Raw genomic sequence first — 16,625 nt, 5'->3', positions numbered from 1 at the left:
TTACAAACCCACAACCTCTACCACCTAAAAGAATAATGGTGGCAGATACATGGGAACATCACCACCTGCAACTGCCCAACTTGGAAATAAATTGCCGTTCCTTCATTGCTGCTGAGTCAAAATCCTAGAACTCCCACCTTAACAGCACTTTGGGTGTACCTACACCACAAAGACTGCTACGGTTCAAGAAGGCAGCTCACCACCACCTTCTCAAGAGCAATTGGGAATGGGCAATACATGCTGGCATAGCCAGCCATGCTTACTTCCCCTAAATGAATAAGGACAATAATGGCCAGAATCTTCGGGTCAGTGTGCGGGGACGGGCCCTGCTCGCCAACTTGTAAAATGATGCGTGGTGACGTCGGGCATGTGTTCCAACGTCACCATGCGTCTTTCAGACCTTCTGTTCAGCGGGCGCGCACTGGAGTCGGCTGCGCACCTGCCTAACTGTCAAAGGCCTCTTAAGGCCATTTAAAAACTAAGTAAAATAATTACCTTAAGGTTGGTGGGCAGGCGAAGAGCCCAGGTGGCCTTTGCAGTTATCATGAGACCTCATCCATGGGTGGGATGAGGTTTCATGAAGTGTTTATAAATTGAATAAAACTTCTTATTACAGTTCATTCACATGTCCCAGCTCATGTGTCACTGTCACATGAGGGGCCATGTCTTAATTTTTTTTTTCTTCATTAAAATTTTTGACAATCAAACTAATCCTCCCCCATCAGGGGGATTTCTGCGCTCTTTTGCATGCATGCACGAAAAAGCGCAGGCCCCGGCTCAGCCTACTCCCCCACCCCCCGCCCGCACAGGGAGCGCACAGCGCTTCTGGGTGCGCGTCACGCTGGGCGGGCCTTAATTGGCCCGCCCATGTAAAATGGCAGCATGCAGCCGATCGCAGGTGATGATCGGCTGCGCACCCCCTTGTGCCAACTCCCGCTCAGCACCCCTAGGTGTGGAGAAAATTCTCCCCAATAAGTTATCTGATAATTATTGGTCATTGTGTTCAAATCTGTACCTGTGAAGCACAATGCATGGTTGGCAGACTAGAATGCACCATTAATTGTAATTTTCTGCAGACTGCACTGGAGTCAGCAACAAAGACATTGAGCACACATGGGCTTGTGTCAGTGAGTCAGCGTCCTGAATACTGAGTTAGATTGGTATTATTGCATTGAGATTTACATGGTGCTATGTAAACAAGTGCAGCTTTGGATGTGTGGGTATGTAGCTGACATAGGTGAACATCACGGCATAATATTATTCATCATTGTATACCAAAGGGATCCATTTAATCTGCTACTTAAAATAGCACAGTCATACTTTATACAAAGCATTAGTGATACTTACTTGAATACTTATTGGGATCAAATGCAATAAATCTCTTCCACAAATGGAATAGGATTTTGATAGAATCTTTCAAAGCCGGTAATAACCTTTGTTTGCTTCCATCTCAACTTTAATGTACAATATTGTTTATCAGCAATTCTGTTATTTTCGGGATCAATGCCAGCAACTTTGGATTTTTTATTAAATGTTCAAATCAATTTTATCCACAAAGTTGTTCGACTGTTTGATTGTATTTTTGGCAACCATAACAACTGTTGTTTCGGAGACAGCAAACTAAAAAGATTCATGAGGTAACATTCTGCTCAAAACCAAACTCATAGCTTCAAGAAGTTGTCAGACAACTGCAATGTATTGTTTATTACACATGATAAAGTCAATTTAATAAAACTTGAAGAACCATTGGTCTCTATATCAGAAACTCAAAGGTCCTGACTTCAGAGCTGTACAGCTTTGGATCTATACACAGCAGCAGTAATCAATCACAAGACATAATCAGAAAGGTGACTGAACCACATGTCTCTTTATCGGTGAGACACAGAGATATGAGCAAAGCTACAGCAGAGAGCTGAGCATAACTCAACTAGCCATATCACAGAGAACTTAGAGGTTTGTGTCTCACTGCAATGTGTGTTTCTAAATGCAACTGGGCTTTGTGCATCTCCAAATTTGAGAAGAAACCCCAATTGAATCAAGCTGTTTCTTATTTCATTCTGACATGTTGATATATGTCTTATATTCTGGAACTTGAGCTGTTTTCAGGTATTGCTTTCCTTAATATCAGAGTAATATGCAAAAATTTTAAGTGCCAACAACTGTATAAGTGCCAATTGTCATTTTACTTTTTTCTCTCTCTTTTAAACTCAATAACCCTAATAATGGAAAGTGCTGAAAACTCTCAGTAGGTCTGGCAGCATCTGTGGGAGGAGAAACAGAGTTAACGTTTCAAGTCAAATATGACTCTTCTCCAGAATTGAAGGAAGGAGGGGTGGGGTTAATAAAATACAATGCGTGGCCTGCCTGCTGCCTTCCTGCCCGCCCCAACCTGTCTCCCAATTTACAGAGCGGGAGCAGTGGAGGCATCAGGTGGTCAGCCCACCCTTGGCCTATTAAGGCCCTTAAGTGGTCAGTTAATGTCCACTTAAATACTTCATTCCAATCCCACCACTATTTTACCTTAGGCAGGGGGAGACCCACGCCAAGTGGATAGCCCAACAGCTTTTAGTGTGCAAACCGGTGTCAGGTAAGAGGTTGTTGGGGGGGGGGGGCATCTTTGGAGGTCCCTTCGCTCATCAGAGGCACCCCTCCAAGGTCATACTACCTTTTAATCCTCCCCCTGGCCTTTCAAACTTGGCCCTACCACCCTCCTCACCCCCCCTCTCTGGGGTCTGCCAGCCAGGCCCTGATGACACACTGGACTTACCTGATGTCCAGCATCCATAACCTCCTCTTCTTCGGTGATTGGCTGTAATGTCAGAAGTGGCCACTACTCAAACCTGAGGCTGCTGGGAATACAGAGCCACTGGCCAATCCAATTGGCAGCAGCTCTCTAATGCTGGAGCCCCTCCCAAGATAAGTGCTGCCTTAAGCCGATTAATCTGCTCCCAGCACAAAATGGCTCTGGGCCAACTTTTTAGTCAGAGGTGGGGTGGGGTGGGTGCACAAGGAGGGGTGTTGCAGTAGGTGGGAATACAGTGCCTGTAAATTCCAGCCCAAAATGGGGGATGTAGTTCATGGTCTGAAATTGTTGAGCTCAATGTTGGGTCCAGATAGCTGTAAAGTGCAGTGCCTGATTGGTTCTCTCCCACCTACTGCCCTATCCCAGACCTTCCCTTTTATTCTTCCTCCCCCTCCCCACTTTCAACGGCGTAATTTCTACCTTCCTTCAGTTCTGAAAAGGCCATACTCAACTCGAAACATTAACTCAGTTTCTCTCAAAACAAATGCTGCCAGACCTGCTGTGTTTCCAATACTTTCTGCGTTTATTTTTGATTTCCAGCAGCTGCAGGATTTTGCATTTACACTAACCTTAATAACGGCCTCTTATGGAGCCATGAATTCTTCTATTTCACTGGAGCAAATATGTACAATAGTTGAAGAATCTGACTGCTCTCCATAGCACTGATGTGGATGGACTTGATCTATTTGCAAACTGATTGCATATTTGTATCCCTATTTGACTCTATTTTTTATGTTTTACAAATAAGTGTTTTTCTTATATTGTGAACAGTGGTTGAAGAAAAAACTGTGATCATTCCCTATAAGCAAATCAATTAATTGACATCAATATTATAGATATGCTAGACTGGAATTATCTTGTTCTGTATCACTTGACTGTAGGTTCAACATGTTACTCCTCAGAACTTGAACAGCAACTTATTTGATCTGTTGAATTTGTCTAAACATTCAAGATTCGTATGTTTGCCTCTTTTGGTGTAAACCTATCGCTGCAAATTAGGAGTAAAGATATCCCTAAAGATTTTCACAGTCGTATGACAAATATGCAAAGTGTGGTGCCTACCTTTACATTAATTTTTAAACCTGAACTCACGTATTACATACTCAACCCATATATAGGTGAGCATCTGTGTCAAAATCCATGTGTTGCTATTTCTTGTGGTGCTTGTTTTCACTTTAGAAATATTGCATAGGAAGTTGGAAACAGTTAATGTTTCGAGTCCCTATGGCTCTTCTTCAGAAATTCCTCTTTAGCTCTGAAGAAGAGTCATATGGATTTGAAACGTTAACTATGTTTCTTTCTTCACAAATGCTGCCAGGCCTGCTGAGTTTTACCAGCATTTTCTGTTTTTATTTCAGATTTCCAGCATCTGCAGCATTTGGCTTTTATTTTGCATAGAATGTTTCTGGACATTTTCTAACTTTCAATTATATAATTCTTTTTTGGTTATTCTTTTCAACTCAACTTGTGTAGCTTTTTGATGGACTCAATAATAGTTTTGTGAGTGTGGGACTGAGACTGGGAACCCAGAGATAGTAAACAGGATATATTATATTGCAGGAGAAATGGGGACTGGTTCAGGGAGCATCTGTAAATGGAGGAGAACTGGCGGCTGGCCCAGGGAACATCTGTAAATGGAGGAGAAATGGGGACTGGTCCAGGGAGCATCTGCAAATGGAGGAGAAATGGGGACTGGTCAGGGGATAAAGTATGTGTGATCAGACTGAGGTGGAACAGATGACTTTGAAGGCAGTAGGAGATTGTGGGCACAGGGGAAGAATTGAAGTCATTGGTGGGCCACCCAATGTTAAAAAATTCAGACACAGGCATCTCCCCCGCATCAAAATGAAATTTGGGACCTAAAATGACCTGTCAGGACATTCATGGTCAACTCCAACAGTGAAGACCTAAGCACCATACTGCCATAATAGCTCAGGAACTCAGGAACCTCAACATTGACATTGCCACCCTAAGTGAGATACAATGTGCAGGAGAAAGCCAACTGAAGGAACAAGGTGGCAGGTGCACCTTTTTCAGGAAGGGACTCATAGGAGTGGAATGTCTCCATAGGGTGGGATTCACTATCAAAAATGACCTTATCTGGCAGCTCAGCAGCCCCCCCTGGGGGATAAGCGAGAAACTGGTGACTGCTTGACTCACCCTAACGAGGAATCAGCATGCCACTGTCATCAGTGCGTATGCTCCTACACATGGGGGTAACAGATGAGGCCAAGGGGGTTTCTACAATGAGCATGAGCAATATCTAACAGAAGTCCCAACAGACAACAAACTGATCCTCCTTGAGATTTCAACCCCAGAGGTGGGAAGGATACGAATTTCTGAAAGGGTGTGATCGGTAAGGAAAGAGTAGGGAAAGTAAAGCCCACCGGAGTCCTCCCACTGATGAAATGTCTAGAACATGATCTTGACATAACCAACACCCTGTTCCACCATGACACAAGCACAAGAACTCATGGCAACACCCATGGTCCAAGCACTGGTATCTGCTCAATGGCGTGATTATTCAACTAAGAGACAGTTAGAGATGTCCACATTTCCCACATCATAACAAGTATAAATGACTGACTGTTGGACCGATCACCACCTTATCCAATCTACTATCTCTGTTAGCCTGGTCCCCAAACAGCAGAGACAACAGAAGCAATGCTGCAAGAAAACTAACATCGAAGGCCTCAAATATCTCACTCAGGCAGCCGTTCTCAATCAGCACCTCATTGCCAATCTCTCAATCTCCAGTCACCAGGAACTAACCAGTGCCTATAGTGCCTGGTTAACTTTAAAGCCCACCATAATAAACACATGTAAAGAGGTCCTCGGTGTCTCTAGCAGGAAATGTAGTGACTGGTTTGAGGAAAATGGCCAAGAATTACAGGATCTAATTGAGCATAAGCACAGAGCTTTCGTAGATTGGAAACTTCTCAAGTGGAAAACAACAGTCCTACAGGTGGCTGAAGGCAGTGGCACAGCATAAAATTCGTGACATAAAGGCCCGAATTTTCTGACCCCATTGGCACCAGGGCAGGCGGGGGGAAAATACGGTGAGAAGGCCAAAAATGTTTTTATGCCATTGTGAAACCAGTTTGTGATAGTCTGCTCCACCTGTCAATGGCGGGCTATGTTTCCCGCCACCACACGTCAGGAATGTCACTTTAATACACTGGAATCTAATCATAAGCCCTACTTATCGGGATCATCCTCCCACATCAAATTTACCACCCACGTCGGCGTGACTTCAGAACAGCTGCCTTTAAAAGGAGTGCACCTGGTGACCTGAACTTCGAGGGGAACTTGAAGGTGAGTGTGCAACCTTGCGAGCATCACCCATAGGACATCAATGGAGAGACGCCGTGCATTCGCAGGGGGCACAGGCACGACACTTTTTCCTGGCTGGCTTCCAGTGCGGCATGGGGGCAAGGGCTCCACTGCAGGTTAGACCAGGGTAGGGGTGGGGGCAAGGCAACACAGACAGACTGAAGGAAATGCTCAAGCATATGTCCGGGGAGATTGTGGAGAGGGGGGTGAGGGAAGTAACCACACACTTCGAAAAGCTTTCTTATGCTGCTGAGACCATTCAGCAGCAGCTCCATTGACATGCTTGGAGTCAGCCCTCTGAAGCTTTTCTACCCACTCAAGCAACACAAAAGCATGAAAGTACCACCAGATACTCCAGAACTTTTCACCCCTCGGGTGCAGACTGCAAATTAATGTGTGTTTTAGAGGACAGCAGAGCAATTGGGTTGACTGGGCAAGTTGCAAACTTGAAGAAGGTGGTCATAGTGCAGTCACTGTTAGAGGCACTCACAGCCCTTGCAATGTCTGTATTAAGGTGTGGACCAGTATCCTTCATGGGTTAAGCTAACAGCTCAGCCTTGCAGTGTGGGTTAGGAGAATGCCTGAGCCTGAGCTGACAGCACAGCATGCAGTCCAGTGGCCGAAGCTGCACCAATCGGTCAAGTGGAGTGGGTGGAGGTGGGTGGGGTTTTGGACAGCCAATGAGCGCACTACACACTGGCCATCCAAGTGGTGGCCAGCACTCTCCAACATGCACGAAGGGGCCTTTAGACTTAATCAAGATAGGTTCTTGGTGCACCCAGCTAACCCACATGTCTCTCTCTTTGATCCTGCAGGAGAACATCAGGACCAGGAAGCCTGGTGATTTAGCGGAATGCCTCATGGCTTACAGAGAGCAGGGAAGAAGAAGAAGAGAATGGCGGAGGCATCTGGCTCGGTAAAGGGAAGAACATCTCCCTCAAGACGGAGAGACAGCAGGGCTTGCTGTGCATACAGCTGAAGATCCACAGCGATCCATCGCTCGTAGGTGTCTTTCTGGACACAGAATCTATAGATTCTGCCTGTCAATCTGCAGATGACCAAGAACCAGTGTCGTCGAAGACTGTGCATGTTCAGGGAACTGGCCGGTCACATATGCCACCTGCTGAAGGATTCGGTGCCACAGGGACATGGAGGGCATCCTCTGCCAGTGGCCGTGAAAGTGATAGCAGCGCTCAATATTTATGCCAGTGGCTCCTTCCAGGTCTTCATAAGTGACCTGTGTGGGCTTTCGCAATCCTCCGTGCACAAGTGTTTCCAAGAGGTCTTGCGAAGGCACACAACTTTGAGCATTTCACTGGGGATCAGGAGAGCCAGGAGGCAAGACCGCTGGCATTTGCGCAGATTTCAGGTTTTCCACAGGTGCAGGGTGCCATCGATTGCATTCGCGTGGCACTTCCACTCACTGAATTATCAGCCAGTGTGCGATCACCACAACCACATCCTGCAGGTCTGCACACGGTTCCCAGGGGGCGTTCAAGGCTCCGACATTCTTAGCAAGTTTCAGATCCCTGACATCTTCCAGGGTCCAGAGAGGCTGCAGGGTTGGCTCCTTGGGACAAGGATTACCCACAGAGGCTAATGATGCCCATGCAGCAGCCTCAGATGGCAGCAGAGCAACGAGGCTCATGTTGCAACCTGGACAATGGTGGAGCAAACAATAGGCAGTTTAAAATTGATGTTACGGTGCCTTGACAGGCCTGGTAGAGCATTGCAATAAAATCCTCACAGGGTGTCGCACACCATTGCATCTTGCTGCACGCTACACAACCTGGTGCTGCAATGGGGGTAGGACCTGGCTGAGGAAGAGCTGGAGGAGCTGCACGTATCCTCCATGAGGACGACATCGAAGGGAACGACGAGGATGAGGTCCTCGAAGGCGAGGATGCTGGTGATGAGACAATCACACTGGCCAGATGAGGCAGGCATGCTCGGGAGGCCCTCATAGCCTCAAGATTCGCGGAGGATGAGTGCAGTGAGGATAGTCCTGACATCCTCACCTTGCATCTATGGACATTTGACTCCTGTGTGGCTGATGGCAGCGCACACACTCACAGTGCTCAGGCTCATGTCACAGGGATGCAGTGGATGCCCTAATAGTCACTAGATTCCAGGAGGATGATGATGACATGCAGGGATGACACTTGATGGAACATCACATTGCCTCTGTGAATGTCTGACTCCTGTCTAATTAAGGGCAGCTTGCTTGCGCTCTGTGATCAGGTTCATGTTCATGCAGAGGCAGAGGTGAAACTTTAAATGCATGTGATCCTTTGTCCGCCTTCAGCACCTGACCCCTTCAGGAGCTCAGGGTCACCGGTCACAGGTGCTGAAGAGATGAGGGCCAGCCCCACCTTAAAGTTGCTGAGAGCACACTGAGAGAATGACGGAACTCTGTGATGCCTGCCCACGACATTCTGGCAGCAATGACAAGCACCATCGAGGTGCAGGCATCAGTAATGTGTCCAGTGAGTGTGAAGCTGGACCATCACTTTGCTTTGAAGGTTACGCACTGCACAAGGAGGAGGCCCTGGGCTGAGACAGCTGCCTTTATCTTGTACAGGAGCCAAGGTTTCACATCTGAATGACAGGAACGCTACTCATCATATCAAGGAGCCATAGGCAGGGAGACATTCTTGGGAGTGTATTTACAACAGTGAATATTAAGTGCAAACGATTAAAATCCATGCCCAGACTGTACAAACACATCTTCTTAACCTTCCTAACCCTGCCGCTATATCTTGGTGCTCCCCTGAAATCCACAGCGGAGATGGAGGCAGCCTGTTGACTGCTACACCCTGTCTGTGTTAACATTGACAGGTGACCTCTGGAGGGCTAAGACCTGAAGGGCACCAGCCTGCTTTCGGGGTCCTGCTGTGTGGCAGTGTCACCCTCCTCAGCCTGTGGAACTGGGGCTCCTGGGGTCACAGAAAGAGGGGATTCAGATGGGCCGGATACTTTCAGAGTCACCTGGATGGATGGCCCCGGGGAATACATCTGCAATATTCTTCCACCCTATGACTGCCCGAGGGCCCCAGGCTGACTCCTTGAGGAGGAGGGGTAGCTGGACTGAGCTGCTCCATACCCTTCTCACATTGACACTTTTAGAGGGCAACTATGGCATCAGCAAAGGACTTCAGCCTGCGCAGCAGTGCGTGACCGATGTCCTGGATCAAGGTCTCCATGGCGGCTGCCGTCCTACCAGTGTTGCCCTCAGCGCATTGGCATGCTGGTGATATCACCTCAGACTGAAGGCAGTCATGCTGTGCAATCTTAAGAGCACAGCGGACATCCCTTCCTGATGTTACCAAACTTGTCTTTGCAGCTCCAGCAACTGAAGTATGCCTGAATCCAGAGGCTCCTCATCTGAATCAGACTCAGCAGATTTCTAGCCTCCAGCAGTCCTCCGAGTGCCGGAAACCTGGGAAGCCCCTGTCTCTGCCTGCTGTGGATCAGACAGTACAATGTGCTCACCAGATTGTGACCCCAAGGCTACTCTAGAACTAGGTCCCACTGAGGTGCGTGTCTCTGTGCTGGTGGATGATGTGGGTGAGCGCTGTGACGGGTCTTCATTCAGGGTGTCATCAGATTCTTCTTCCGAGTTATCTTCAGGGCATGAGCTGAGGACCTGGCTCGAGAACCCCCTCTGCTGCTTCCCAGATGTTCCTGCAAAAGGAAGGAGAGATAATTAATGCAATGCAGGGAACCCCAGAACAAGGGAACTGACTCACAGCTCCAATTAGCCTGATGGATTTTGCACTGCTGGATCCTCATTTGGTTGAGTGTCGTCAGCCTCACTGTCAGGAAAGGAATGACCCAGATCCTTGCCGGCCAACTGGATGGCTCTATTTTCGAAGTCTGTGAGAACTTTGATGTCAGGCATGTCTCCACCAGCCTCTCCCTTTTGTTGTGTACCAGCTTGTCCTACATGAAGACAGATGGAGAGAGTGTAAGCAGGACAACAGCCAGGCCAGATGATAAGGATGTCTGTCATGTGTGGGTGGTGAGTAGTGCCATGGGTGGACATGAGGACATGATCTGCAGGGCAGATGAAGGTGTGTGTGAGAGAATGAATGGTGATATCCCTTGAGCTGGCAGTGAGTGAGTTCCCTGTGGATGTGTGATGTGTTTGTGAATGTGTGAGTTGAGAGTAATGAGAAGAGTGACTTACCCTGGCGGAACAGAGATCATTCCTCCTTTTTCGGCACTGGATGGCTAACCTCTTTTGCAGAGCATTGGCGCTGACCACCGCCTCCCATGCTGGATTGGTGAACCCGCTTGCTGGTCTTTGCCCAGAGCAGGCCAGCGGGCCTCCCCAGCATCCAGTAGGCAACCAAGGGAGGTGTCAGTAAATTTGGGGGCAGCATGTTTCTTCCCTTGAAGACTTGACTTTGCCCCAACTTCCTTAGCCTTAGAGAGTGCTAGCTCTGTGCAGGGGCACCCTTTAAATATGGCGCCCGGATTACAGAAGACCTGAGGTGATGACAGGGCGGGCGTATCAGAGGCCACCCAGCTAAGAATTCAGTGTGTTTCCCGGGAATACATTATTAATGAGGCAGTACACGCCGGGAATGGGACGATATGGTGCGAAAAGCCACCATTGCGGCCGGAGGATAAAATGTCCATTTTCCCACACGTTGCTACACTTTGTGCAATTCTGGGATGATTCACCCCAAGGATAAATGGTGGGTAGAGAGAACATGGGAGATCCAACAACTCGTAAACATCAACAACGTGTGTAGTTTCTTCAGCACTGTCAAGGCAATCTATGGCCCAAGTACTCAATGCACCACCCTGTTAAGACCCAATAATGGAGAGGAGCTCATCAAGGACAGGGAAGCAGTTAGTGTTCACTGGAGAGAACATTTTGAAGTAGTCTTCAACCTGAGACACAGGGCTGGATATTACGGGGTGGGCGGGGGGAGTGCAGCAGGGTGGTGCAGATGGCTTGCAAAGTCAGCATGGATCTGAAGCGTTCCAGCCATAATGTGCTGTGGGTGGCCTAAGCAAGGCCGAGTAGGACTTAAGCCCCTCGCTGGGGAGGAAGACCCACCCTCGGGAGCTGTCGGCAAAGATTGGGCGACAGTGTCAAGTGCTCGTTAGTTGATGCTGCCGGAGCTGCAGTGGAGGAGGAAGAAGGCCCATGGACCCCTGAAAACAAGTAAGTCTGGGGCCGTGGGCAGGGATGACTTGGGCAGGTCAGGCAGGGAGTAGGGGTTGGGGGGCTGGGTTTAAGGCTGCGAGCAGGCAGGAAGAATTGGGGTTCTAACTTGGGGGAGGTGGGGGGCAGCACTAATTGGCAAAGGACAGCCCCTGAAGATAGAGCCCTCCCCTCCCTTACAGCCCTTTGAAGAATTTATTCTAAAAATTGGGCTGCCCACTCCTGCCTGACTGCCCAAGCTAAATGGTTTATGGCGTGAGCAACATATTATCAGGGTCAATTGGCTTGGTAACAAATCTAATTGACCCTTGGTTATCTATTTAAATATGGTGGGATGGCTGCTAATTTTGGTGCCTTCCCACATGCCTTATTATGGGGGTGAGCTCAGGGCTGGATGGTAAGGTTGTGAGGTAGACACCCTCCCTATTTTAGTCACAGTCAGTGGGGGATATGTAAAATGCTGCCCCTTGTCTTTGATTCATATGCCCTTAACTCTATTCCTCAATATCCTGTCCTGCTCAGTCTCAGTGCCACCCCAGTCCAGAGCAAAGTTGAAAAAGTCATTTGACAGCTGAGAAAGAACAAAGCTTCCGGAGCACATGAAATCCTGAAACACGGTGGAGATGCACTCATGTCAAGGCTGCACAACCTCATATCCCTTATCTGGGAAGAGGAGTGCATGCTGGGGGATCTCAGGGATGTTGTGATCATGATTATATTACAAGAGGGGAGTCAAGCCCCATTGTGGCAACTACAGATGCGCCACCCTGCTGTCAGCCACATTGAAGATCATCACAGGATCATCCTCAATTGCCTTCTCCTAGCAGTCGAAGAGCTTTCAGAGTTGAAGTGCAGTTTTCAATGATCGAGAGGCAGCATAGATGTACCCTTCACTGATGGGTAAATCCAAGAAAAATGCAAGGAACTGCATCGACTGCTGTACAGGGCCTTTTTCAACCTTAGGCTGTCAACCGTGAAGGCTTATGGAGAATCTTCCTCAAATTTGGCTGACCTCAGAAATTTGTCACCATTGTCCACCCACTCAACAATGGCAGTCCACCCATGATCCTCACTAATGGAACCAGCACAGACCCTATCTCAGTGAAGACTGCCCTTAAACAAGGCTGTGTCATCTGTTACCATATTGGGCTTCACAAGGTGGTTATATTTTAAAATGTCTCCTCTAATTTAAGGTGAAACAGAATAATCTGAATAGGAGGATGGTGGTCATACTAAATCTCATATCTGGTTACCACAGGGAAAGAAACCTAAACTGAAACCTTTTGAAAATCAAGTGACAATTTTCACACCTTGACACAGAAAAAAGGGACAGCTGCTTTTTGGAGGCAGAGACACAGGGAGGGGGATGAGAGAAAAACAGCTACCGCTGTGAAGAGCAGGGCGAATTGTTTTTTTGTTAACAATTAAGTAGAATGCGTATAAAAGCTGTGTTTCTGTTTTACTAGAAGAGGACAGAACAGATGGGACTTTTGGAGATTTAAGTTACAAGGAGTCAGTGAGGTGGGCCTTGCTGGTGAAAGTCAGTTCTGGAATATTCAGGCTCAGTGGAACATTTTTTGTAGAACACAGGATGATTTGATTTAGTGTGGCAGGGAGAAGTGAGTCTGCTAGAAAGCTGGGAGTAACTTGGGGCTTAATCTTGTAGTGCTACACATCTGCCAGAAGCGTGGTGCACAAACAAAGAAGTTGTAAAAGGTACCTCAATTGCATTAATTAGTTAAGGTGAAAGAATCTTTTCTTTGGTTTGGTTTATTAGTTACTTGTAAACTAATGTTTGCTCTTGTTGATTTTAACTTTTTTGTTACAGTAAAAGTATTAAAATGTGAACTCCTGTCCTTCAGTAATTTTTGTCAGTTACTGGGAAATTCCTCTTTTTTAAAAAAGCTGTCGGCCTCTACAGGGATTGTTACACATCAAACCAATGCTTTTCTCCTTCTTTTTCACTGCAACACTGGACCTCATCTCCAGAAAGCTATCCACAGGCATGGGGATAATTTACAGAACTGATCAGAAACTTCAACCTGGGCAGCCTTCAATTCAAAACCAAAATCACTCCAACTGCAGTCTGAGCTCCAGTATACAGATAACACTTGTGTGCACAGTCACTTAGAAACTGAGCTCCAGATCAATACCAATTCATTTTCCGAAGCATGTGAGAAAACGGGCTTCCTACTAAACACTCTGAAAGCTAAAGTCCTCTTCCAACCAGCTCCTACAGTACAACAGTTCTCTCACCTCGATTAATGTGGACCATTTTCTGTATCCAGGGAGCTTCCTCTAGACAAAGGCAGACATAGATGGAAAAATTCGCCTTTGCTTCCAATGTGCCAGCTCAGCCTTCAGCCGACTGATGAAAAGAACATTTGAGGACCAGGATCTCAAACTTTAATGGTCATACTTTACTCGGCAGCAGTGATTGCAGTATTCCTATATGCTTTGGAGACTTGGATAACCTACAGGGGATACCTCAAAACACTGGATAAGCACAACCAGCAGTGCCTTTTCAAGATCCTTAAATCCGATGGCAAGAAAACTGAACCAACAGCAATGTCCTCTCCTAACCCTATGCGCTCAGTATTGAAGTGCTAATTAGTCAAAACCAGCTCCGCTGGGCAGGACATGTCACTCGTATGCCTGACACTAGACTCCAGAAGCAACTCCTCTACTCGGAACTCAGTCGTGGCAGAAATACTTCCAGGAGGACCATGGAAAAGCTTTAGGGATGTCCTCAAACATCTCCGCCGACACATGGGACTCCCTGGCTTGTGACCGGCCAAACTGGAGATAGTACATTTGGGAAGGCAGTTAACACATTCAGAAACTTCGTCGGGAATGTGCAAGGATTAAGTCAAGGCACAAACACATGTGGCAGAGTCTGCAGATCGCACATGGGATTTATCAGCCATCTCAGAAACCATTGAACTGGAGTGGAAGCAAGTCATTCTCGATCCCGAGGGACTGCCTAAGAAGGGAGAAGAACGCTTTGCATGCAGGACATGGATGTGGCTTTGTTTTAGCCAGAATTTGGATAGAATGTGTGCATTTTTGTTGCACCATCATTCTCAGTCATGTACTTCCAGCTCACACCCAGTGTGCAATCTTTCTTGTTTAAAACACCTCACAGACTCTGCATTTAGCACAAAACATGAAATTAAATTGATCTAGTCTTGCAGCCTATTCTTCCAAAATTTGTTAGCATTAAATTGAAAATACTAAGCAGCTAACAATCATCTATAAATTCTTACAATTCTTAATATTTATCCCAAACCTCCTTTAAACTCCTTTAAACATTCAAAGGGTCATTATTCATTGCCTCCTCTATGTTTTGCAGATATAAATGTTATATATATCAAACATCTAGAAGTTTTGTATTTTTAATCAAGCATATTGACATTGCAAATAGGTTGCAGGAAATGTAAATCTGTAAAGTCAAGATTTTCCTCACTTCTGTAAATGACAGATGGTGGTGTATACTGCAAGATTAAAATGGTACTTCTTTATGAATTCTCATTTTCTGCACATTTACACTGACATTCGCACCATTGCTTCAGTCAGGAGGGTGGGTTGTAGAATTCCATAACATTGCTCATAGCATTCTTCTGTGTCTGATTACTGGGAAATTTACTCACAATTTCATCCTTCCTGAATGCAGAACATGCTACTATAAGGAGGAATTGCATCCAGCAGCCAGAGCACAAACTAACTGATCACAATTACAGATTTCAGTGATGGACCATCCTGGGACTATAACATCCTGCATTCTAGAATCTGCATGTTCAGCTTTACTTACTAATAAACTAGACAGACTGGGATGGTAGTTACCAATTTATTCATAATCCTGGCACTGGGAACAAATGCGCATCAGAAACACACATAGCTGGATTTTCCCCGGTATTTTCTGAGGAATAACCAGTTAATGGGCTGATGGCGGGGAAACCGTCCATTTAATGGTGGCAGGCGGCTCCAAGTGCTGAAAGCCCTCTCGCAGCTGTAATTTTTCCAGGCACCTGTGCAGCCATTCAGGCAGCTGTAACCCAGAAGACAGGAGGAGGTGGACAGCTGTGCTGAGATAGTGGCAAGAAAAGCAGGAGTCGCCCCACACTTTTCACAGGGTACCCAATGTGCAAAGAGCACCCCACAAACATAGTAGCCCACCTTCTTTTCCTCTTTATTAAAAACATTTTAAAAAATACGACCTGCCCACTACTGCCTGCCTGCCTGCCCACGCCAACCGTAATATGGCGTGGGCAACATATTATTGGAGCCAAATGGCTTGCTAACAAGCTTAATTAACCCTTAATTATTTCTTGAAACATCATGGGCAGGCTGCTGATTTCAATGCTCACCCACCTACCGTATTATGGGGGTGAGCTCAGGGGTGAACAGGAAGGTGGTGGGCTGGGCTCCTGCCCTATTTTATGTGCCCCCTTGCCAAATAAATGCCTGGTGAGGGCATGTAAAATTCAGCTAATTGTGCCACCTTATTCCTGCCCCACCACCCCCACCCCCCTGACCAGCGCACATAGGCACACCTTGGTGGGCTCTGATGCGCGTGTGGAATTGGTGGCACTGTCTGGTGAGGGCTTCACAGATGGGAAAGCGAAGGTAGTGGAGGCAGTGACAGCTGCAGCCACTTCCTCTCAGAGGAGTGAGGAGAAGCCCAGTGATGCTCAGCTCCAAACACATGGCGAGCCTCGGGTGTAATCAGCCATGTGGCAAAGGTTTCAGCTCATGCAGCATATCTGTGACCAGATGTTGGAGTTTCTGGAGGCAGTTAAGCCCCATGCTGAAACAATGGAGGCGTCCATCCATGACATGAGTGGCTCCATATCCCTGACATGTGAACAAATGGTGTCTTCCATTTAGAGAGCAGCACGCCTCATGGAGAGACACACTCAGGACACTGCCAACTCAAAGCAGAGGTCCTGAGGGGGAATCCAGACCATGGCCATATCCATGAGGTCATTGGAACGATGGGTGAGCATGATGCGCCAGGAACGCATCTCTCCGTTGTCAGGAGATCAATCACTCCAGGCACACACAGATGTTTATGTGATGCCCAAAGGCAGGGGAGGGAAGGGCTCGCAGCAATGGTAGCACATCTAGCACTGTAGACACATCCTCAGCCTCTTCCACTGTCACAGGGCGCAAGATACCCCTCTGATGACTTAGTCAAACCCAGCACAGATGCAGGTGGACCGAGAGGTGCCAGGCCCCAGTAGGGCTCACGCACCCCGAGGAGGAAGGCCACGGCCATCTAATACACTGGAACAAGAAAGGCAGGAGCCC

This window comes from Cetorhinus maximus, chromosome 18 (assembly GCF_964194155.1).
Source record: "Cetorhinus maximus chromosome 18, sCetMax3.hap1.1, whole genome shotgun sequence".
Classification (NCBI taxonomy): Eukaryota; Metazoa; Chordata; class Chondrichthyes; order Lamniformes; family Cetorhinidae; genus Cetorhinus; species Cetorhinus maximus.
The sequence above is the reverse complement of the archived record's forward strand: the minus strand, read 5'-3'. Positions refer to the sequence as shown.